Genomic DNA, 24,451 nt, shown 5'->3' with positions numbered 1-24,451 from the left:
CTCTCCTGCGAACCTTGCAGGACTAGCACTTGCCCGCGAAAGGCAAAGGTCCCGAGTTCGAGTCTCGGTCGGGCACACAGTTTTAATCTGCCAGGAAGTTTCATATCAGCGCACACTCCGCTGCAGAGTGAAAATCTCATTCTGGAAACATCCCCCAGGCTGTGGCTAAGCCATGTCTCCGCAGTATCCTTTCTTTCAGGAGTGTTAGTCCTGCAAGGTTCGCAGGAGAGCTTCTGTAAAGTTTGGAAGGTAGGAGACGAGGTACTGGCAGAAGTAAAGCTGTGAGGACGGGGCGTGAGTCGTGCTTCGGTAGCTCAGATGGTAGAGCACTTGCCCGCGAAAGGCAAAGGTCCCGAGTTCGAGTCTCGGTCGGGCACACAGTTTTAATCTGCCAGGAAGTTTCATATCAGCGCACACTCCGCTGCAGAGTGAAAATCTCATTCTGGATTCATGAATATTAATTATCTTAATTATCGGGCAAACAATGCGAAGCAGTAGCGTCCCACAAGAACAGTACTAAAATTCATTGCAGAATACCATTTTTTTCTGACCACCGCGACAGTGAAACACGTTTCTTTTTCGGCACAAAACTCAAAGTGAAAATAAAATAACATCTACTAGAATAGCCTATTTTATAGCAATTGTATTCTTGGTACAGCTTTTATCTACACATCAGTGTCATTATGCTGTATTTGGATTTAATGCAGCTTGCGCCGGTAAAATTTGTGAAAGAAATTTCTTAGTGATATAGTTAGACCGTACAGTTCTCATATTTATGTTGGAAGTAGCGTCTATACAAGAGTAGCCTGCAGGACAGTATTTTCGTGTGTTTCAGATCAACACCAGAGAAGAGAGTAATAAGAAAAGCCGCTAGTATTGGATCAACGAGATCGTCGTTGGCTGAGAGACTCCAAAGGATTGTTCAAGCATCTAACCGGAAATGGTTGTCTTCCTCCGCACTTAATGGCCGTTTTCCACGCAGTGTCTGAGAATTGAGTCTTAAATGTATCTACTGAACGTGGGTGCCGGCGACGGATGTATATATAGTGATGTGCCTCCTTTGTGAAGGGGGAAAAAATAAAAATAAAACACCAAGAGCATCGCTATGTTTAACGTCTCAATCTGACAGATAGATCACTATCAACGGTGTCACATAGTTTTGGAATTTAATCGAAGACACTGACACGAAATCTGATGATCAAGAAATTTACGCCACCACCTTTCTACTCTTGCCAACAAATACTGGCGATTAAAATTTCTATAATCCCCAGGATTCGAACGAGTGTCACCGCAAAGGTGTGTATAAGCGACCGCGGCTACCGAGGATGCCAAATATTCTCGCCGCCAAGACCTCGAAGACCCGAAATGACTTTGTCTTGAGTGCAAGGAAGAGGAACTTGCGTCAGTTCGCCACACTTGTTGTAAGGAGTGAAAAGTAACATAATTTCATAATGTGTGACTATAAAAATGGTAAATATCCTGATGCAAGACACACAAGATACCATCTCGTGGGCGTTCGTGGGCATGGAATTTGCACGAGAGTCTACGTTGACATGGACTCCCAAACCTGGTTTTCCGTACATCGATTTCTGAATTCCGTTTCAGGCTGATTATGTAAACACTTCATTATAGATTCTGAAAATGCTGTTCTGGCAGCCGGATTTCAGCTTGTACCAGCGGAGTTCACGCCATGTAAACACTTTATAGGATTTGAGTTGTCACTGGATTGTCAGCTCGCATGAAATCACTCATTTCTTTTTTTGTATTTGAGAAGCAAATTTTACGCTTATTAGATGAAAAGACACAAAGGTTCGGGCCCCATACGGCACACAGTTTTAACCTGCCATAAAGTTTCAAAGCTAACTGCTTGCCAAGAGCTCTGTTCCCTGCTTAGCTAGATACTTTGCAAATTTCCATCCCATTCTCGATTTTAGTGGCAAGGGATTTCGAACACAGTCAACGACTTGTGAAAAAATATTTTTTAATTCTGTGCACAGGATTCAGAATGTCTCTTTATCTCATTAGAAAGTTTTTTTGCAATTTGAAATCTGCAAAGCCTTGGAATGAAGTAATGTTCCACCAAAAATCGCTTCTTACTTTTGCCAAAACGCGCGTGATCTAGATGGTTGTACAAAATGTTTCGCACTCATTGATTGGCGAGAATAAGATTTTTAAACTTCTTTTCTTGAGCTATTTCCCCTCCTCACTTTCAGATTTCACTGCCATATAAAAGCAAACCTTACACTCTCTCTATAAAAAATGTTAGTGAGGACTGGTAACTACTTATAACTTCAATTAATCGTGGTGGCGAAATCGGAGCAGCTGATTTTCAGACACCATTCGAGTAAAACAAATGGCGCTCTGAAAATCGATATCTGTTCGTGCCAGCGAAATCAATTCAGATCTGACTTGTAAACACGACAGTGAGAAATGGTTTACGAAAACCGATTTTTGTTCAAATGGTTCAAATGGCTCTGAGCACTATGGGACTTAACATCTGTGGTCATCAGTACCCTAGAACTTAGAACTAGTTAAACCTAACTAACCTAAGGACATCACACACATCCATGCCCGAGGCAGGATTCGAACCTGCGACCGTAGCAGTCGCGCGGTTCCGGACTGAGCGCCTAGAACCGCTAGACCACCGCGGCCGACACCGATTTTTGTCTCCGCAAGTTGCGTCGCATGTAAATGTGATCATTGTAGCCTGTCATGTAGAATGAATTATTTTTAGATGCACACTATTAAGATCTTAACATTTTTCCTGTAATTAACATTTGATTTGAATGAAGCTACTTTAGACTTTAAGTCACGGGTTTACTAGCTCTGAACGTACGTGTAAGCTTCATCGTGTCAAAATTATCTTGGAATGTGGAACTGTTAAGCGTAATATTCTGAACATTAATGATGCGCTTCCGTGCAATCTAATTTGGAATTATGAGTCCCCAATCATGCATTCACCAATAGCAATTTACAGTCTTGTTTCTCTTTTTTTTTTGTGGAAATTATCTTATTGAAGATTCTTTTGCCGGATATCAGCTAACGTCAATGCTGCCACCGTTCTACATTTCTATAGTTTTAAGTAATAGCTTAGCGGACGATAATAAATTTCAGGAACATACTGTGCCAGTATAATAACTCCTTGAAGCACGCAGCTAATTACAGTGCCCATACCTTCTTCCAACGACCTCGTGACAAGTTGCCAGACTGCCAGTTTTGGTAGAGGCTTTAATGTTGATTTCACAGGACGGCTCGTCACTATCCCTGACAATCGTACCTTCTCTTGTGTATCTAAAACATACTTTGCAAGAAATTTATTTTAACCAACCGAAAGCTGCTGTATTACCCTGAATGAAGAAAGGAAGACAGTATTTCGATTTTTTTTACTTTTATTAAGCTTTGGAAAGTTGAGGTAGTCTTCCTATTTACACTGAAGTAAAAATGGGTGTACCACGATAAATCATGTGTGGTGAGTGATGTTGGGCATGCTTTCACGAATATACTCAACACACCGCAGTGACATGTAGGATGCATCCGAACGAAGGGTTGCAACTACCACAACCGACCCGTTACAAAATAGTTCCATAAACACAGCTGACGAAGATCGTGACATTGCCATATAAACCGAATGAGGTATACTGCTAACGAAATGTTGTGAGCAGCAGAGAAAAATGTCAGTCCTGCCTGTTTTCTCGTAGCAACTTAGCAATCGTTACAGAAGCGCTTAACAGCGTTCTACAGTAACGGAGAGTGCCTGTCTCTGTCGAGGACGCAAAAACTGCGGGCCACCACCCAGTGTGCCTTAGCGGCTAATGACACGTGTGCATGTTTACAAGCAGCACGAAATATGTCAGTGACCATGCAATGAAGCACATATGTCAAATTAAGTTGTCTAAGCAGTAACATAACTAACGGGGTAACTGCAACGGTCAGTACGGTATGTACACTCCTGGAAATTGAAATAAGAACACCGTGAATTCATTGTCCCAGGAAGGGGAAACTTTATTGACACATTCCTGGGGTCAGATACATCACATGATCACACTGACAGAACCACAGGCACATAGACACAGGCAACAGAGCATGCACAATGTCGGCACTAGTACAGTGTATATCCACCTTTCGCAGAAATGCAGGCTGCTATTCTTCCATGGAGACGATCGTAGAGATGCTGGATGTAGTCCTGTGGAACGGCTTGCCATGCCATTTCCACCTGGCGCCTCAGTTGGACCAGCGTTCGTGCTGGACGTGCAGACCGCGTGAGACGACGCTTCATCCAGTCCCAAACATGCTCAATGGGGGACAGATCCGGAGAGCTTGCTGGCCAGGGTAGTTGACTTACACCTTCTAGAGCACGTTGGGTGGCACGGGATACATGCGGACGTGCATTGTCCTGTTGGAACAGCAAGTTCCCTTGCCGGTCTAGGAATGGTAGAACGATGGGTTCGATGACGGTTTGGATGTACCGTGCACTATTCAGTGTCCCCTCGACGATCACCAGTGGTGTACGGCCAGTGTAGGAGATCGCTCCCCACACCATGATGCCGGGTGTTGGCCCTGTGTGCCTCGGTCGTATGCAGTCCTGATTGTGGCGCTCACCTGCACGGCGCCAAACACGCATACGACCATCATTGGCACCAAGGCAGAAGCGACTCTCATCGCTGAAGACGACACGTCTCCATTCGTCCCTCCATTCACGCCTGTCGCGACACCACTGGAGGCGGGCTGCACGATGTTGGGGCGTGAGCGGAAGACGGCCTAACGGTGTGCGGGACCGTAGCCCAGCTTCATGGAGACGGTTGCGAATGGTCCTCGCCAATACCCCAGGAGCAACAGTGTCCCTAATTTGCTGGGAAGTGGCGGTGCGGTCGCCTACGGCACTGCGTAGGATCCTACGGTCTTGGCGTGCATCCGTGCGTCGCTGCGGTCCGGTCCCAGGTCGACGGGCACGTGCACCTTCCGCCGACCACTGGCGACAACATCGATGTACTGTGGAGACCTCACGCCCCACGTGTTGATCAATTCGGCGGTACGTCCACCCGGCCTCCCGCATGCCCACTATACGCCCTCGCTCAAAGTCCGTCAACTGCACATACGGTTCACGTCCACGCTGTCGCGGCATGCTACCAGTGTTAAAGACTGCGATGGAGCTCCGTATGCCACGGCAAACTGGCTGACACTGACGGCGGCGGTGCACAAATGCTGCGCAGCTAGCGCCATTCGACGGCCAACACCGCGGTTCCTGGTGTGTCCGCTGTGCCGTGCGTGTGATCATTGCTTGTACAGCCCTCTCGCAGTGTCCGGAGCAAGTATGGTGGGTCTGACACACCGGTGTCAATGTGTTCTTTTTTCCATTTCCAGGAGTGTATTATGTTGCTGCGTAAGTTCGTCGCTGTTAATTTCATTTGTTGGTGTGGCAGTTGCTACCAGAATATGAGGTCATTCAGTAATTCAATAAAACATGTATAGTTAGGGCAACGCCTCCTGAAGGGAATTGTAACTTCTGTTAAGTGGTGTTTGGTAACCATGAGAAGAGTGCTTGTCATTCGCTCGATTAACATTTACGTAAACATAATCTCTAAGAGGATAGTTACGATAGCGCACTCGCTCGACGAGAAAGAACAGTGTGCTGTGATACGATTTTTACTTCTGGAAAGTATCCAACCGTCAGAAATATTATCTCTGATGAACAAACAACACAGCAGTGCGAGTTTTTACGCGTGGGTGGAAAAGTTTAAAAGTGGCCGCAAAATCGTAATCGACGGGCACCGCTACGGGCATCCGGTAACAGTATCGACCACGTCATTGCACACTGATGCCAGAGACAAGGATTCGAGTGACGTTATTCTGAATGTCTTATCCGAAAAATACTTACAGCAGATAGAGAACTAATTCGTGAAGGTAAAGTTTTCGACCTCTTAGCAACAAACAGACCTGAAATTTTCGTATTATTTAAAGCACAGGAGAGTATCAGTTACAGTAACAATGTTATAGGACCAATGACTTCAGGTGTCATAAATACTTTTAAGAAAGATGGGAAAATATTTTTGCTTAGCAATAGTGAAAGGATACAAATTTCTGAGTATCTGAGTAGTCAACATCAAATACTGAGTGCTTAGAACGACGACGGAGATCGTAAATGTAAAGAATTTCAAAAGCCTCGGTGACCAATATACCTTATATTCCGAACAATGTGTTAAGAGATGGGGAAAACCCACCATGGTTTAAAAGCCTTGTTAGAAAACTGCCACGTAAACGAAGAAGATTTCATTACAGGTTTAAGAGAAGTCGCAACCTACCTGACAAACAAAAGCTGAACGAAGCGAAAATGAGATTACAGAGATCAATGAAGGGAGCGTCTAATCACTTTTATTTTGAATTATTGTATCACGATGTGTTTCTTCCCTTGCAGCAACGTAATGGATTAAAAGTGGTAACAACATGTTATCTGGCGCAGGAAGAGCGCAAGCTGTTAGCTGTGCAGTAGCTACAGAATTTGCGCAGACACAATACTTTACAATAGGCGGCTAAGGACGTTCCCAGACGGGGAGACCAGTGTTAAAAGCGAGAGTATAGTGGGAGACACTGCACTGGGACGAATACCATGAAACATGTGCGGCCGACGAGATGATTAAGTCAAGGTGATTTTGTTCTATAACGGGCGATACGAGTGTATTCCAGAAAAGAAAGGAGGTCAGCATCGGTCGTAATATCATCTGTCTTTATTGCATTACAGACCTAGATATCAACTGACAGTGCAGCTATCATCAGTGCGTAATAAGTAATAATGTAGTCTTAACGTAATTATAACGACAAGCATTTCGTTCTACCAAAGGCATGTACAAGCATTAGTCCAATTCTCATGGAATCAAACATGATGAGCGTCCGTACGTCTTTGGAGAACAGACAAGTATATGCGACAGTACACTCCGTCGTCAGGCCACGAGCGGCCTTCCGGGGGACCATCCGACCGCCGTGTCATCCTCGGTGGAGGATGCGGATAGGAGGGGCGTGGGGTCAGCACACCGCTCTCCCGGTCGTAAGATAGTATTCTTGACCGAAGCCGGTCGAGTAGCTCCTCAATTGGCATCACGAGGCTGAGTGCATCCCGTAAAATGGCAACAGCGCATGAGGCCTGGATGGTCACCCATCCAAGTGCAGACCACGCCCGACAGCGCTTAACTTCGGTGATCTCACGGGAACCGGGGTATCCACTGCGGTAAGGCCGTTGCCTAGAGGCGACAGTGCACATATTTTTTCAAGACGGTGCTAGGGACATGGTCAACGACGATGCAACTGACTAGCTTTTAGTGGTGTAAATTCTGTATAGTCTGCCTGTGAAGGTCAGGGGACTGGCATCCTCTGTGATAAAAAACTGAATGAAGTTTTCGTCGATTTTGTTTCCAGAGGTATAATGCGAAATCCTCAACCAGCGGCTGACGAAATATGACGTAGAAACAGGTAGAGATATAGATCGAAAGAAAATGCGGGATGCACTTGGCCTCGTGATTCCATTTGAGGAGAAACTTGAACGAGAAGTTGCGGCTCCACAGTCTGGAAAGTCGACAAAACGGCCGGGAGGGCGATGTACTGACCAAAAGCCCCTCCATGTCGCGTCTGCATGACGCATAGGAAGACACGGCGGCCGGTCGGGATGCCTTGGGCCTCCAAGGCGGAGACTAGGAGCTCGTTTCATGTTGTATATAGAGAGAGTTACTGCCAGTACGTGTGTAGTTCACAAGTTCTACATTCGTTAATCAAGAAATTACGGCCACTTACGCATTATTTCAGATACAGCAATCGTAGTTTTCACCGAAGCAGGAAATGGTAAAATCTGAGTTTCTAGTGATGTAATTCCAGAGTACCAGAATCTGGATTAGACAAGAAAAAGCGAATATGAATCGCGAATACGATACCCCAGAACAGAGATGTCATTCTCATGTTACTAAAGGTGACACACTTTGATCCGTCCGATAAGTACGAGCACAGTGGTTTCCTTGTCGGCAGGACACAACTTCCCGGCGTTTATCGCGGGGTAAAAGCCACGACCAGCCTGTCATTCCGCTTCGTCACTGCGTGTGTCACGTCGCGTAGTGATTTCACGGTGCCTACGAATGGCGCTCTGACGCACTAACAACTCAAATAAATTTCGTGGATGGTTTTCCCTCCATTGAGAAGAAGCTGTGCTGCGGCTGACGTCAATGGCCTGTAGCTGCAATGTTTACATACATACGAGACCGCGCCCAATTCTGCTGCAACGAGTCGTGGAAAAGGCAAAAGGCGAAGCGGCAAGTCACGTTCGAGACACACACACATGTGCACGCACGCACGCACACACACACACACACACACACACACACACAGAGAGAGAGAGAGAGAGAGAGAGAGAGACGTACTGATGACCCAACCACGCGTCTGGCATTTGACTGCATCATCGTAGAAGTAAGAAAAGACTCTACGATCCAAGTGACAGCTGATATATCATCAAGACTGCAACGAAAAGACAATGTGAATTGTCATTTTTATCCATGAATGGGTACGATATGTATTTTTCCGGTCCTGCCGCTTTAAGATTCAAAGAGGTGCATATTTATATTAGCTGAGAATCCAGATGCTGACAGATCTCTTGGTTCCAAATTAATGCCACTAACTTTTTACAGAAGTAAGGAAAAACTGACAGAGACCGACCTCGGGTAAAATCACTGTGGATTCAGGAGAAATGTAGGAAAACGCGAGGCTATACTGTCAGTAGTAGATATCTCAGAAGACAGACTGAAGAAAGACAAACCTAAGTATGTAGCATTTCTGGATTTAGTGAAAATGTTTGGTACTGTTGTCTGGACCAATAACTTTCACATTCTGACGAGGATAAAACACAGTATCTGCAATTTGTACAAAAACCAGACGGCGATTATAAGAAAGAGAGGACATGAAATGGAAGCAGTGGTTGAGACGGGAGTGAGATAGGGTTGTAGCCTAAACCTGATGTTATTCAATCTGTACATAGAACAAGCTGTAAAGGAAAACAATGAGAAATTTGGAAAAGTAATTGAAGCTTAGGGAGAATAAATAGAAACTTTGAGGTTTGTTGATGATATTGCAATTCCGCCAGAGCTGGCAAAGGACTTGGAAGAGGAGTTGAGCAGAACGAATAGTATCTTGAAAAGAGAGTGTAAGACGACCATCAACAAAAGTAACAAAAGGTAATAGAATGTAGTCGAATTAAATAATGTGATGCTGTTAGAATTAGATTAGGAAATGAAACACTACAGATAATCGATGATTTTTGCCATTTGGGCAAAATGTTGATGATGACCGGAATAGGGAGGATATGACTGGCAATAGCAGAAAAACCTCGTTTCTAAAAAACAGAAATTTGTTAACATCGAATATCAATTTAACTGTTACGAAGTCTTTTCTGAATATATTGTATGGATTGCAGCCTTTTACAAAAGTGAAACGCGGACGATAAGCTGTTCAGACAAGAACAGAAATGTAGTGCTGTATGTTGAAAATCGGATGGAAAGATCGCACGATGAGGTTCTGAATTAAAAAGGGAAAAAAGAAATTTCTGGCATAAAATGACTAAAGTAGGGATCGATTGATACGGCATAGCCTGATTTATCAATAAATCGTCAATTTGGTACTCGCAGGAAATGTGGAGGCAAAAATTGTATATGGAGACCAAGGGTTGGATATAGTAGGCTGCAGTAGTTATGCAGAAATGAAGAGGCCTGTACAGGACAGACTAACGTGGAACGCTGCAACAAACTAGTCTTCAGACTGAAGACCACGACAACAACAAGTAGAGAAATCTACTACAGCAACTGGCTTCACACATAGGTGACAGAACTTGGCACAGACACGCTCAGAAGAAGAAGAAGAGGTAGAATAGTAATGAAAAAGGTGGCCGATGCTGTCTGAAATCTGCAAGCTCCTGTTGTGTAGAGGGATTTCTTTTCTCTACCACTGAGCGTCGTGCAATGATGTTACAGTGAGCAAGTGTCGCACCTTTCCCTGCTGCAGTGTAAACGTAAAAATTGTAGAAGGCACCTTGCGGTTGCGTCGCCAGCAGTCATGTGGCAAAATGTTACGAAAACATTATTCGCCCACTTCTTTACGCTACGATACTCGTCAATTGCGAAGGGTTTTACTGAACTCTGACACCAAGTTTCGATTGTTTTAACATTTAAAAAATGGTTCAAATGGCTCTGAGCACTATGGGACTCAACATCTTAGGTCATAAGTCCCCTAGAACTTAGAACTACTTAAACCTAACTAACCTAAGGACATCACACACACCCATGCCCGAGGCAGGATTCGAACCTGCGACAGTAGCAGTCCCGCGGTTCCGGACTGCAGCGCCAGAACCGCTAGACCACCGCGGCCGGCTTTAACATTTAATCTTCGTTCCACGTTAAGGACATTATAGACGTTTCGCTTGATCCTTTGTACAGATATGTAGGGAAAATCTTGCAACATGTGGAGATTGCAAAATCTGCTTATATGAGTCACAATGTGCGACAGTCGACAAATAGTAATATTGTTGCGATGATCTGTAATGCGACCGCTGCAACACGACTGTGAAAAGTAATGAAGACGAAGAGGATAAAATGCATACAAAGAAACTGATAGATGGCGTGTCCGCCCCTCAGCTGAAAATACAAGTGGTCAGCGTGTCTGACTGCCATGCCGCGGGCCCGAGTTCGATTCCCGGCCGGGTCGGGGATTTTCTCCGCTCGGGGACAGGGTGCTGTCCTGATCATCATTTCATCATCATCGACATACAAATCGCCCAATGTGGCGTCAACTGAAAAGACTTTCAACTCGGCGGCCGAACCTCCCTGGGGTGGGGACTCCTGGCCAACAGTGCCATACTATCACTTCATTTTATTTCAATGGATTAAATGTACAACATTATACTCCTACGCCACCATACTCCTGTGGAGAAGCAAAGATTGATTGAAACCCAACTTGACCCATCCGGCAGAACGCTGAAGCGCAATCTGATTATTGAAATACTATACTGTTCTCTTACCGATCAATATTCGGAGATGAAAAGTCTCCCTTTGCTGAGATTCGAAAGAATGGAAAGACTTTTAGTTTTCAGAGTTGGGTGCGGGCACTGAAGAGCTTCCAGATTTCAAAGAACTTCAATTAGGAATATATTATTTTTTACAGAGAAGAGTATAATAGTAGGCTGATAAATGTAAAAAGATACTGAACTTGAATACAAAACATATGAATATATCCATACAATCTACATATCGGGTCTCTAGCAGTCGAGGCACAAAACTGGTTCGCTCACAGAAAGTGAACAGGCGAGTATCATTGCCGACGCGATTGCCCGTAACAGAGAGTAGGTGCTCTTCCAAACAGATTTGCTGCCGTTTGTTCATTCCGTCAAGGTGTGGGGCACTTCTCTGGTATCACACACTGGTGGTTATCTTTTATGGAGAAGTAAGCTCTTACATAATGCATTTACAAGGAGGAGAAGCAATATTTCCTCATTTTCTCTACGTGACTGTAAAGAGGTACATCACGATCGGGTGGCTGTTTAACCAATCGGAGCTAATTCATACTTTAGACAAGTCACTATAGAATAACTACTGGAGGGCTACTATATAAGGAAGACAATAAATTTACAGTCAACATAAGTAACAAAAGGGATCGTTGATAATACACATCTTGAAGCATCAGCAAATCGTCAGTTTGATTATGAAGGGAAGTTTGGTGGATAAACGCCTTGAAAGTATAGTATGCAGAGTCAAAGTAATTTAGGCTGCAGTAATTTTGAAGAGATGACGAGCAATGCTTAGGATAGAGTAGCGTGAAGAGCTGCATCTAACGAGTCTTCTGAGGGAAGAGCGCAACAACAGCAATAATTTTGCAACAATTGATACTATCTTCCACAATAACACAGCGAAGCGCAAGGAGATGGCCGATTGAGAGATAGAGATTGCTTGAAGCGTATGTGTGGATGCTCCATCTGCTGTCTTACTGCCATGGATTCCACAAGTGCCTCTGTACGTAGCAGAATGATGCCTCTTTACCTTAATTTTGAGGGTAGAAGAATGCGTGTTGGATGTCCTGCTGCGCAAAGCGAACTGGAGCACATAAAAAACTTCGAAAGGTATTCACATCTAGGATGCCTGAGGATCAATTTTATCTCGGTACCAAAAACCGTGAGTATGCTGGAATATGTGAATTTTCAAACTTTGTAAAGCATATAATAATTAGAACAATTGATGTAAGCTACTGAATAGTATGGTGCATGAACAAAATACACTAAACGTTTGATACCTAAAATTCTAGATTTCTCATTACAGCTAGTAGCAGGTCATGGTAGTGGAGTTTTAAGCTTTGGTTCGTCCACATGTAATTAGAAATATGATGTCTATCGATCCGTTTCGATACGCAATTTCTCATTCTTACGTTAAGTATACAAAAATCGTATGTGAAGAACCTTAGGATGAGAAATTGTTTCTCAAAACGCTTAGACTGAAATTTAATGAGGGAAGGAAAATTAGAAATTAACGTGTCGTCGACGGCAGGACTATTAGAGACTACAAACAAGGATTGGGGAAATCACTGTCAAGAAAAATGGTCGTGTCCCTTTTTAACAAAATCATCTCGACCTTTGCAGTGAACGATATACATCAGACATGGAAATTCCGTGGCTTGGCACACGATTCATCACTGCTAATACAAAGGATAATATTCTACCTATGACACACAATTTATCGCATCCGCCTCTTTTATATGCAAGTGAGTAAAAATTCATTTTGGGTCTTCTGATGAACTAAGGTGGTCGCCTGTTGCAACACTGCGGAAAAATCTTAATGTGGACTGGGGGCAGGGGACGGCAATGCGGATCACAGACAGTGTAAACGTCGACATGTCGGCTGCACGCTTTCTTCTGCAACTTCGAGAAACGTTGGCGAAGCACTTCGCGGAACTTCCGTAGAAAGTCACACATGGGAATACACCAACTGACGATTTGTGAAGCCTGGCAGGAGGCGTGTTTGCAGTTGGTGACGTGGATGACTAACTGCCCACACCTCTTCGTCAACAGCCACCGGAAGCTCTCAAGCTCTTCCTTGTTATGCTTCTGCAATGGTCGCTACTGTTTACATCAGTGCATATGTTTACACGGGGCATCATACGAAAACCTTACGTAACGCCCAGTCCCGTGCAGAACTTCCTGCAGTTGTTTCAAAAGCAAGGTCGATTCCCTCAGTCTCTCTGTCCTACTAATAAAATCCAAAATAAACAGCTCTCACAGACGAAACGGTGTAAGCAGGTACCTAAAAGCTCGTAGCACTTTTGCCAGCTTTCACCTCCGAAGTGCGAACGGCTGCAGGGGAAAACAATAGCCGTCTATACAGCTGTGACAACACTGAGGCATTGCCACGTACACGTTTACAAAATCGCATTAGATTACTGGTTGAGGGAGGCGCGCGAAGCTGCTACGCCCAGCCCACTGCAACTGTCAAGGATCAATTTATGCCGACTCAGCTATGAGAAACATTGGGCAAAGAGCAAGCAGCAGCATCTACCGTTCTTACATCATGAGAAAATTGTTACAAAACTAAATGCGGTTGGCCCTTTGGGAGTATCTTCTCAAATAAGCACAGTTGCTGTACATACGTCAAATGACTTACATTTCACAGTTAGTATTCAACAAAACTCTGCCTTATTACCAACTCTCTTCCCGTGACGTTCCAGACTTTCTCGGCGGATATGTTGCAAACACATTTGACGGGTTTGGCGCCGTATCAAGAAAGAAAGAAAAAAAATTGTAAATTTGAGGTAAGATATTATGGGACCAAACTGCTTACACACTACTTAATCAAACTTAAACTAACTTAGGCTATGGACAACACACACACCCATGCCCGAGGGAGGACTCGAGCCTCAGACGGGGAGGGGGGGGGGGGGGGAACTGCGCGGACCGTGTCAAGACGCCAGAGACCGCGTGCGGCAGGCGCCGTATCAAATTGTGCAAGCCGGCCGCGGTGGTCTAGCGGTTCTAGGCGCGCAGTCCGGAACCGCGCGACTGCTACGGTCGCAGGTTCGAATCCTGCCTCGGGCATGGATGTGTGTGATGTCCTTAGGTTAGTTAGGTTTAAGTAGTTCTAAGTTCTAGGGGACTGATGACCACAGATGTTAAGTCCCATAGTGCTCAGAACCATTTGAACCATTTTGAAATTGTGCAAATCCCACGATATTTTTGCCATTAAATTAAAATGGGAGAATCAAGAACTTCCGATTCATGAACCGAAGCAGTGCACTGCTGAATTTAATTCAGCTTTTAACCCCAGAAGCGTCCGGCAGCACAGTCATTGCCCACAGCGCAAGCACTGCGCTGGAGGCCATTGCCGCCAACATCAGGGGGCTCTACGAGTGTCGCTCTCCTCCAACTGCGAGCGTCTTTCCGCTGTGTTCACTGAGTCTCTTGGGAACAACCCTGCTTAGATGGAAAGCTGACTGGATCACTTTTCAAATTGATGACTTTAATGAAACACTTCGACTGTTCGACTGCACAGACTGGAACATACGCAAGAAAAACGTTGTTGATTATTTGGGCGTATGTTGTTACCAGATGATCCACTGACAGAGATAACTAAGGAATACAAATTGCTAGAAAGAAGTTCTAAGTCGTCAACCTCGACAAACAGTCGCAACAAAAGAAATCGCATTTACCCGACATCTTTTCAAAGCATGTGCAAAAGCTCTTCCGTGTTGCTTCTCTTATGAAGTATATTACCATGCGTGATGACTCTATTATTTCCAGTTACAAGCGCCATCAGAGAACGATTTTAACAGCAAGCGCAAATTATAGTTACTATAATTGCTCAACTAGTTATTATCCGGAGCTGAATTCCCTCATAATCGCTGGCCACGGTGGCCGAGCCGTTCTAGGCGCTTCAGTCCGGAACCGCGTGACTGCTACGGTCACAGGTTCGAATCCTGCCACGGGCATGGATGTGTGTTATCTCCTTCGGTTAGTTAGGTTTAAGTATTTCTACGTTCTAGGGGACTGATGACGTGCTCAGAGCCATTTTGAACCCTCATAAACTTATAGTAAAATGACGACTACGAAATTAACACTTTCCGAAGATTAGAATTGTAGCTTGACAGTATAGACTAGAATTTATTAAAACTCCTATTACTGTTGGATACAATGAATAGATAGCTACCATACTTCTAATGTATTCTCAGCGGGAATACAACTTGCATATGGACTACAGTAAACCGATTAATCATATTAACAAAAATATATAGCAACATTGCGCACTTCCGATATTATAATTAAAAACTTTAATAGCAATGTTATAGTCTTTTACATCGTGTGCCTCCCTTTCGGCAGAAACGATGGGAGAAAGGTCTTGGAATCTTCGATACTTTCAAGGCCATGGTGTCATTTAACATGCTCCAATGATTGTTTTCCTTTTTTTGCCATCCCACCTGTTATTTCCGTACGAGCAACGTACTTTATGTCCATACTTGTCAAATGTTAGTAAAATCTCGTTACAACTATGCAGTCTAACGAAAGAGTCTAGTTTGATACACTATTTGAAACTGGCTGAAAAAGATTACCAATTTCGAATTAAAACACGTTCTCATCACCCAGTCATACTAAAAGACAGGGTAAATTTATTTCTTTCGCGAAAAAAGTAAAAAATGTACAGAAGTATTTTTTAAAAAATATAATGAAAATTTCTTGTTCAGTCTGTGGGTGTTTTATACCGCATTTTTTTAATCCAGGGGAGTACACTTGATCCCCTAGTCTCGAGAGAATTTTTATTAGAAATCAAGAATCATACTCAACACGAATTCCGAAGACAGCGGTCATGTGAAACTCAGCAAGTTCTATTCGTTAAGATGATCAAGGCAAAGGGATATTGCTACTGGAGTGGCTGCACCGTCAAATAGCTATTTCCACATTGTGAGCGGCTTGGGCCGCAGAGATGCGTTCATTATATTTAGGCCTAATAATAGAGAAATAATCACGGAGAACCTAAGCTGTTCTTGTAACACATGTGGTGAGACTGAAAAAATCGTTTGAAACGGTAATTATGAAAATGCGATGTTTTGCTTTTTTCTTGCAGTCAGTTTTCATAGAAAATATGTAAATGGCAGCGGCATGAGACTTTTTCCAACAGTTACCGATCAGAACCAGAATGGCACGGCATTTGAGACATAATACAGATTGTTTCCTTATACTGAACATGAATTTCGGATTTCAAACGTCTGCCTGGTGACACTGACTTGAGGCAAGAGATTTACTATTACCGCAAGGTTCTGTTGATATCCAATGAAAGTCTGCCTACCTCACTATTTGCGATTGATATGCATAAAGCAAATACTGTACAGAAATAAGACGCACTACTGGTCAGAGATCCAGAGCAGGATGTGGTTCAGGCACTCCACAGAAAAGAATACGAATATATTCCCATATTGTTTCATAAAAATACAATACATAGGCTGCAGAATGAGCTCTAGCACAATCCATCCCACGATGATAAAAAATATGTAGCTGAGCTTGTTTAATTTGTTTCTTATTATTGCTTATCCAAACTGGGGAAATTTCGAACAACTATAAATAGTTTATATTCACTCAAAAACAATTGAGGCCAGTAATGATGAAGATGAATATTATGGCGTTGATGACAACAGTACGGCAATAATCTAGAAATTAATTTAAAGATCGCCGCTGAAAAAATGTCAGAAAATATAATTTTTCAAACTTTCACAATTTCAATCTGAATTATTTCATCGTAGTGTCCCTCAAGGGCAATGCAGGCTCAAAGAAGGAAGCTTCAAAGAGGTTGTTGCTGAAGTAAAAAAAAAAACACACTTGGTAGTAGGGTTTTCTTCAGTTAAAGGTGCCATGGCAAGTGATCATATGTTGCAGCCTAAGTATTCTATTTGTATGATGCAAGATAGCAATATATCTCCGTCCCTGTCCAATATATCTCTGTCCCTGAACCACACCCTGCATCGGTTCTGTGACCAGTGGTACGTCTCATTTCTCTGTATTATTTGCCTTATGTTTGTCAATCGCAAATAATGAGATGAAAAGACTGTCATTAAGTATCCCTAGAATCCTGCAGTAAGAGTAAGTCTTGCCTCACATCAGTATCAGCAGGCAGAGGTTGTGAGGTCTGTAAATTCATTATCAATGTACGGAAACAATTTGTAAAATGTTTTAAATATTCTGCCATCCTTTGTTCTGACCGCTAGACGCCAATTACCAGAGGAGCTGATAGTGGGGCACATATGGGATGCCATGGGATGGGTTTACCAATTCCGGTATTCGCCTACAACCAAGAAAAGCCTCCCGATATTCATTTGTTACAATGACATCACCTTTCTTTGAGGACGTTGTACCAATAAATATCTAAACTATTTTCTGTATGTATATACAACGTAAGAGTATGTATCACTTAATTCGTGTCGTTGCCTTTTACAGGTTTTCTGTTCAAACTGACTCAGAGAAAAAAAGTAAAACATCACAGATTCATATTTTATGATTACAGTTCTTTAAACGATTCTTTTTCTCAAAATCGCCATATCATATATAGCCTACGTAATACAGAGAGTGTTTCTGAAAACACAAAATAGATTAGTTTCTTCGTGATTATTCTGAATTATGAAATATAATGAACCGGCCTTCGTGTCCCAGGACGCCCACACAATAGAAATATCCATGTGACGCTACTGTCACTAGGGTGGCAATATCCACTGCCGATAATCAACGCTTAATGCAGAGACTTCTACTTGACGCCCAACATAGACAAATGTAAAATGCGCATATAGTCACAATCACCAAGTATCGAGAGCATCTGCCCAGAGTGACTTAGAGGTGGAACGACTACCATAACCTGGCTGTGAGATGCACACATTCATCTAAAGAATGCACAGGTCCTCGCTTACAAAAGCCTTGATCGACCTATTTTTGGATACTATTCGTCTGTCTGCGACACTTACCAATCTTTGTTTAGCTACGCTATGGAGAAAATTCAAAGAGGGAGACGCTCAATTCAACAATTTTGTTCATGCAACCCGAGAACGCTAGCGAAATGCTCAACTGGCTTCTGTGGGATACGTAAAAGAAATACGACGCACACATGGGACAGAATTTTTTCAGAATCTACGAACGCACATTTCACTGCATCTCAAAAATACTTTACTTCTTCGAAAATACATCTTTCGTAAGTATTACAATCGTGAAATTAGAAAGAGTTTATATACATAAAAATCCCGGGAAAAAAACACACACATATTTATACGAAAGAACAACATATTGCGAATATAGTGTTCGTAGGTAGTAAAATAACTGATCTACAGATGCATAAACATATAAATAATGTACGCTAAATTGCAACCGATGAAGGAAAAGAACGCTTGGATTGATAGGTGTAAGAGATTTTTCTCATAACTAGGCTGTAAAAACTTCGAACACTCTCATATTATATTGGTTGATTTGGGGGAGGGGACCAAACAGCGAGGTAATCAGTCCCATTGGATTAGGAAGGATAGGGAAGGAAGTCGGCCGTGCCCTTTCAAAGGAACCATCCAGCATTTGCCTGAAACGATTTAGGGAAATCACGGAAAACCTAAATCAGGATGACCAGACGCGGGTTTGAACCGTCGCCCTCCCGAATGCGAGTCCAATGTGCTAGTCACTGCGTCATCTCGCTCGGTCATACTATATTTTTTCATTATGCTAAATCATGTACCGAAGGTTTTTACAATCTATTAGGGAGAGATGAATAAAATATTTACCGTGATTTAATAGTACCTGCGCAATCGTCCTTATGTATCGCCTGCTATAACGCCTCGTATAAGATCTGGTGAAGATGTTATTTTGTGGCAGACTATAATGCTCCCCTCTCATGACATTTAATGGATCTTTTGTACGGGCCAGACGTTCATTCCTTTACTCTTTATTAAGTTGAGGATTTCATGAGGAGTAAGTCTATCACCTGGGATTTGACCCAAGTTTATATTCGTATGATTAAACTGCTAAATTTTTCATAATAAGAAATGCCACAGTACTCCGAACACGAATCTCTTAAGCCTTTGTTATTATACTCGCCTGTCTACCAGTAGCAACACTTAAATGAAATTGTAAGAGACTCTTCCATTTGAGCTTTTTAACCCTCAACTACACGCTTAAAAAATCGGTTAATATCACCCTAGATTTTCGTGTTCCCACTCTGTTGTATTTTAATGTTTCCCTGAGTACAATTACTTCTGCATTAATATTTGGTGTTTCCTTACGAAGAGCTCTGAGATCGTTGTGGCCTCTAATATACTGTACTCCAAAGGTGAACAGTAGAAGCACGTGTAGCAGTTTCGTATCTATAGAGTATCTGGAATTAGAGAGACAGCGCAAATCTTTACGGAAGGCTGCTGGTGCGAATATCGTAGAGGCACTTCCGAGCAGTCAAGTCACCGCCGGTGGAAGTACAAACAATTAAATAGCTGTTAAAACAAAAAAAATGCAAATATTTGTTCGCTTTGTTGCTTCTTCAAAAGCACAAACATCGAGTTAGTGCTAACGCCGTCTTAACATACTTGCAATCATAATCTAAAGTTAATGTGAAACAAACATGCTGCAGAGTTAATTGCTTGTCATTAATCACATACCAATAGACTGACCCTATCGTGACAAGAACTGTGCCTATCACCTACAGTCCTGGAGAAATTTTGTTCCCAGAACAGACTCTTTGCCCAGAACTTAAATATAATGAATATTTTTGGTGAATAGCGAAACTGCTGCGAAACAAGTTGTACAGAAACCAAATTTTTCGCCAGTTTAACAACTATCTTGCTGACCCAATGCATATGAAATGGTATTTTGTTTTTACTCCGATTATTTTTCATTTTATTTTTGTACCTGTTGATACAGTATTTTTTATGTCTTGAAGTAAGCGTAGAAATAAAGGTGAGAAAAAACGTTATTCGTAGAGCACTATTTTAAAACGAGGGACAAAGTTTTAACTGCAACGTGTACAGCCAGTTCAACTGAAAGGCAAACTCCTCAATCTCCAACTTCGATGTGGCGAAAATTAACATAGGTGACGATCATCAGATTGCACTGAAATGAGAAAAGACGCGGCCAAAAGCCATCTCACAAGCTGGAAATTTGGATATTGTCCTTTTACTGTATTTCATAATATTGCGTCAGTTTTGTTTGACAAATGCAATGTTTCACCATTCAATATGTGTGACGTTCACTAAATATTTTTAATACTACATTCATGGCTTTCTACCTTTCTTGTTTGCTGTTCTACATTTTGCGTAATTTGCATATGAATATGCATTACAAAATTTATATATTTATTATGAGCTATTATTTGTCTCATACATCTAATTAGTGGTACCTCGATAAAACGCAGTTTTATGATCTATCCCATAACGTAAGTAAACAAATGAAAGTAAAATAATCTCAAAACATGTCTCTCTGGTCTTGTCAACCTGAATGATATTCTATACAGTTTTGTAATTATACTGCGAACGTATTGCGTTTTTTAACATATTTTATTTTACAGTGTGCAGTTGAAAAAGAAGTGGAGCGAGAGACATTGTCACAGAAAGAGAAAAAGAGGTACACAGAATTAATGTACAATGTCGTTCGCAAAAATAAATGAAGCTCCATGTCGGTCTGTAAAAAAAAAAAAAAAAAAAAAAAAAGTGTAAGATCCGCTGCCTTTCAACAATCGTTTTCTGCCTGTGATAATTCCGGTGGGACCAGCAATGTCGGTTTTCAAACAGTTTTTCTACGAAACAAAACACTTCAGAACTGAGCACACCGCCCATGCAAAGGAAGTCGTGGTTTTGATGAAGTATATAGAAGTAATCGGAGTTAAGGACAATATGCGTATGTGAACGCTTAAGCAAGTCATTCGATACATTCACAACGCAGCTCAGCCCTATTCTCTTATGGATACTTTCCAGTAAATTACGGCCACAACTACGTACCGCATTTATTCACCGAGACTTGAAAAGAAGTCTACAAAACTATTCGCATTTGGAAAATGAAACTAAAAGAGGAGAATACATACAAAAAAAATTTGGTGTACGTAATTTTTTCATCCATGTAATTATGAACGAATAGATAAGCTTTGCGGAGTACAGCTAGGGCAACATGGCAACAAAAAGCATTACAACAAAATGGCACCTGACGCAGGCAGAAAGAGATTGCATTTAAAAAATACATGCACTTTTGCTTTTAAAAAACACACATTTCCAGCAACATACGTCCAATGATACGGTAGTGAATACTTGCTGTCTTACCTGTAATGTTTAACCAGCTCCATTGTATCATTTAATCACCAGCGTGACGAATTCGTCTTCACGTATCTTCACATACACGCCGGTAAAATTCAACTAATATCAGAGAAGTTTTAACTGTAAGATCCACATCACAGTAGAAAATCTGAAGTACCGAATCCAACAATACGAACGACAAGACAAAATACTGATACGTTTCATTATTAGAAACTGCAAAATGAATACGCGTCACACTAATTTACTTAATCGTGGCAGACGAGGAGACACTACTACTAGAGCCATCGCGCCATTTTTGTGCAGCCCGTATGTGGAACAACAATCGTAACCGGCGTTGGCAAGAGAGAACACTGACAACGCGTGCTGCCACCTGTAAGAACACTTTGTAACTGCTACAGCAGTGGAGAATTTCGCGGAATTCCGCCTGTCGCAGTACTATCTTTGACGTTGCTACAAACATAAAACACATGTTGCTTCGTAACTTTTAACAAAACTCCTTCATTTTTCTACCTTTTTAAGTTTATGAAACGCTCTAAAACGAAGGGTAGCCGTAAAAGAAATTACCGTTAACGTATTAACAGCGAAAAACTGGAATCTGACGACGTGCGTCGATATATATGCGTTGTACATCAGCTAATACAATAAACATTATCCAAACAATATTCTTGTGCAATCTGACAACAAAAATCAGACGATTGGAGCATATTATTAAATGAAGACGTTGAAAATAAATAATCTTAAACTCAATTTCTGTAAACAGTGCTCTTCTGAAATGTTCTACGTGGAGACAGAGCCTCCAAAACGTCTACTTGCCCAAAGAGTTCAAAAACTCTTTTTCCTCCCAATTCGATTAAGAACTTATGTTTTCTTACATAGTTGATCTACGAATTTAAACTTCGGCATTCTTCCATAACACCAAATTTCAAAAGTTTCTATTCACTTCCTATCTGTACTGCTTATCACTCCTGTTTCACTTCCGTACGGGAATGCTTCCAGAAAACACTCAAATTTATGTTACGCGTTGACGTATTTTTCTTTTTCGAAAAAGTTTTTCTTTCTTTTGCCATACTGAATTTTACATTTTATGCCATCGTCAATTATTTTGCTGTCCCAACAGCAAAACCCGTCTACTACTTTCAGTGCCTCATCTCCTAATCTACTTCCCATACCTTCATTTCCCTTTTGTTCACGTTTATCTAATGAACTCTTTTCAAAACATGTCCATTCCATTCACATGATCTTCCATGTTTCCCTTCACTGGTAGTATTGGCCCACTACTTTACAAACATTACAGCTTCTTTATCGTCATCATAAACATCAATTTTTTTTCCAAATTTCTTCGTTTTTCCCTTTACTTTTTGTTGCTTCTCCATGTACAGACTGAATAACTATAACCCTGTCTCACTTCCTTTCATATCCACCTACTCTTCGACCTTTAAGAACAAAAAGTAGAACTCTAAACTGCGAACTACTCTCGTATTACTACTGGTGACCGATAAGAATCATCATCAGATCAAAATTAATTTACCCAGAGCAGTTGGCGCACGCAGCGACTCCAAGCATCGGCTCCTCATGTGGTTTGAATAAATTAATTTTGATCTGATGATGTTTATTATAACCGATACAGGTGACCACCAGTAGTAAAAAAATAAATTGCGATTTAAACTGCTAATTTTTATTCCTATATAAAAGAAATCGCTGAAGTGCCAACGTGTTGCCGTAATTGTCTTTCGTACTCTATATTCTAAAGCTAGTCTTGCGTGTTTCTACATTTATCTGGAACCAAACTGATTTTTCCCCAGGTAGACTTATATGAGTCGTTCCTTTCGCCTGCAACAATTCTTGTTACTATTTGGGCAGTATGCCTTATTAAACAGATGTTCTTGTAATATTCACACCTGCCAGCAACTGCCTTTTTTGGTATTGGGCCTCTAACATTCGACATGAAGTTTGAAAAGTTCTTCGACTGTCTCATAAGTGCTGCAAACCAGGTTGAACAGTTTGTCTCATTTGATTCTCCCAACGATTTTAATAACCCTGATTTTTAATATTACTCATCTGATGGTCTTCGCTGAGTTGGAGGTTGGTAAATTGGCTCGTTATAGTAGCACATAACACACACAGTAAAGCAATGTTAAAGCACAGCTATGCATTTTAGAGTCACGAATTCATCATTTGGCTTTCCATGTTTAAATCATCAATCATCAGAAATTACTTAAAGCAGTATTCATAAAATAAAGTTATTATTGTGGAATAAAGCAAGCATTGGAGAATAAATAGGATTTTATATCGACCGTGTATATTGTTCAGTTCTCTAGGGTAGAAGGGAACTAATCATCACAGGCTGTGTGTGTGTGTGTGTGTGTGTGGGGGGGGGGGGGGGGCGAGGGAGGGGGGGGGGTAAGATCCTGTGGGACCAAACTGCTGAGGTCATTGGTCCCTAAGCTTACACACTACTTAATCTAACTTACACTAAGGACAACACACACACCCATGCCCGAGGGAGGACTCAAACCTCCGACGGGGCGCCTAAGACCGCGCAGCTACCGCGTGCGGCAGAGGCTGAATGTTGATTACGTCAGATACCTATTGTTCGTTCCACAGATCCATTATGGGGTTATTCTCGTGGATGTGCTCTGTTGTTGGCAATAATATAAATGATAGTGACATGTAATATCGACCACGTTTAAAATATTTCGTGGCTGCAAAAGGGAATACTCAGTTTTTCACACAGATTTTACAAACGTTAAATACGTAAATAAAATAGTCAAATCTTGATAAAATCCTAATATTTCGATGACTTCCTGCATCACCGTCGTCATGGGAATTGTCTGAAGACGTGAAAGTGGCCAGGCTCCCAATTTTACGCCGGAGGAAGCCGTCTGGTTGGCTGCCTTAAGAGACGTCCATAGATTACGTTTGCGCTCTCTACCCAGGCGTTTAACTACGAGAAGCCTCCGTCTGTGCTCTATCTCCATCAGGAGCACGTTTACATGGATTGCTAAGTGCATACCCGGTGTCTCTATCGAAGTTTTTATCATCTAGTCTAATTTTCACTATTTCTACAATAACATACTCCCAATAGTTCCAAACGTGGGCTAAAATTTTCGTATACTCAGACATAATATTGTGTTTATTTAACAGG

General features: G+C 42.0%; 1 protein-coding gene and 1 pseudogene across 2 annotated transcripts in view; both read right to left on the bottom strand.

Moving 5' to 3' along the window:
• The window catches only part of LOC126259836 (uncharacterized), a 1,293,238-nt gene that overhangs the window by 101,274 nt on the left and 1,167,513 nt on the right, over window positions 1–24,451 (bottom strand). The window lies entirely within an intron of this gene.
• On the bottom strand, window positions 7,117–7,233 carry LOC126261102 (5S ribosomal RNA; annotated as a pseudogene).

Source organism: Schistocerca nitens, chromosome 5, assembly GCF_023898315.1.
Source record: "Schistocerca nitens isolate TAMUIC-IGC-003100 chromosome 5, iqSchNite1.1, whole genome shotgun sequence".
NCBI classification, from domain to species: domain Eukaryota; kingdom Metazoa; phylum Arthropoda; class Insecta; order Orthoptera; family Acrididae; genus Schistocerca; species Schistocerca nitens.
This window is presented reverse-complemented; position numbering and strand designations above follow the sequence as displayed.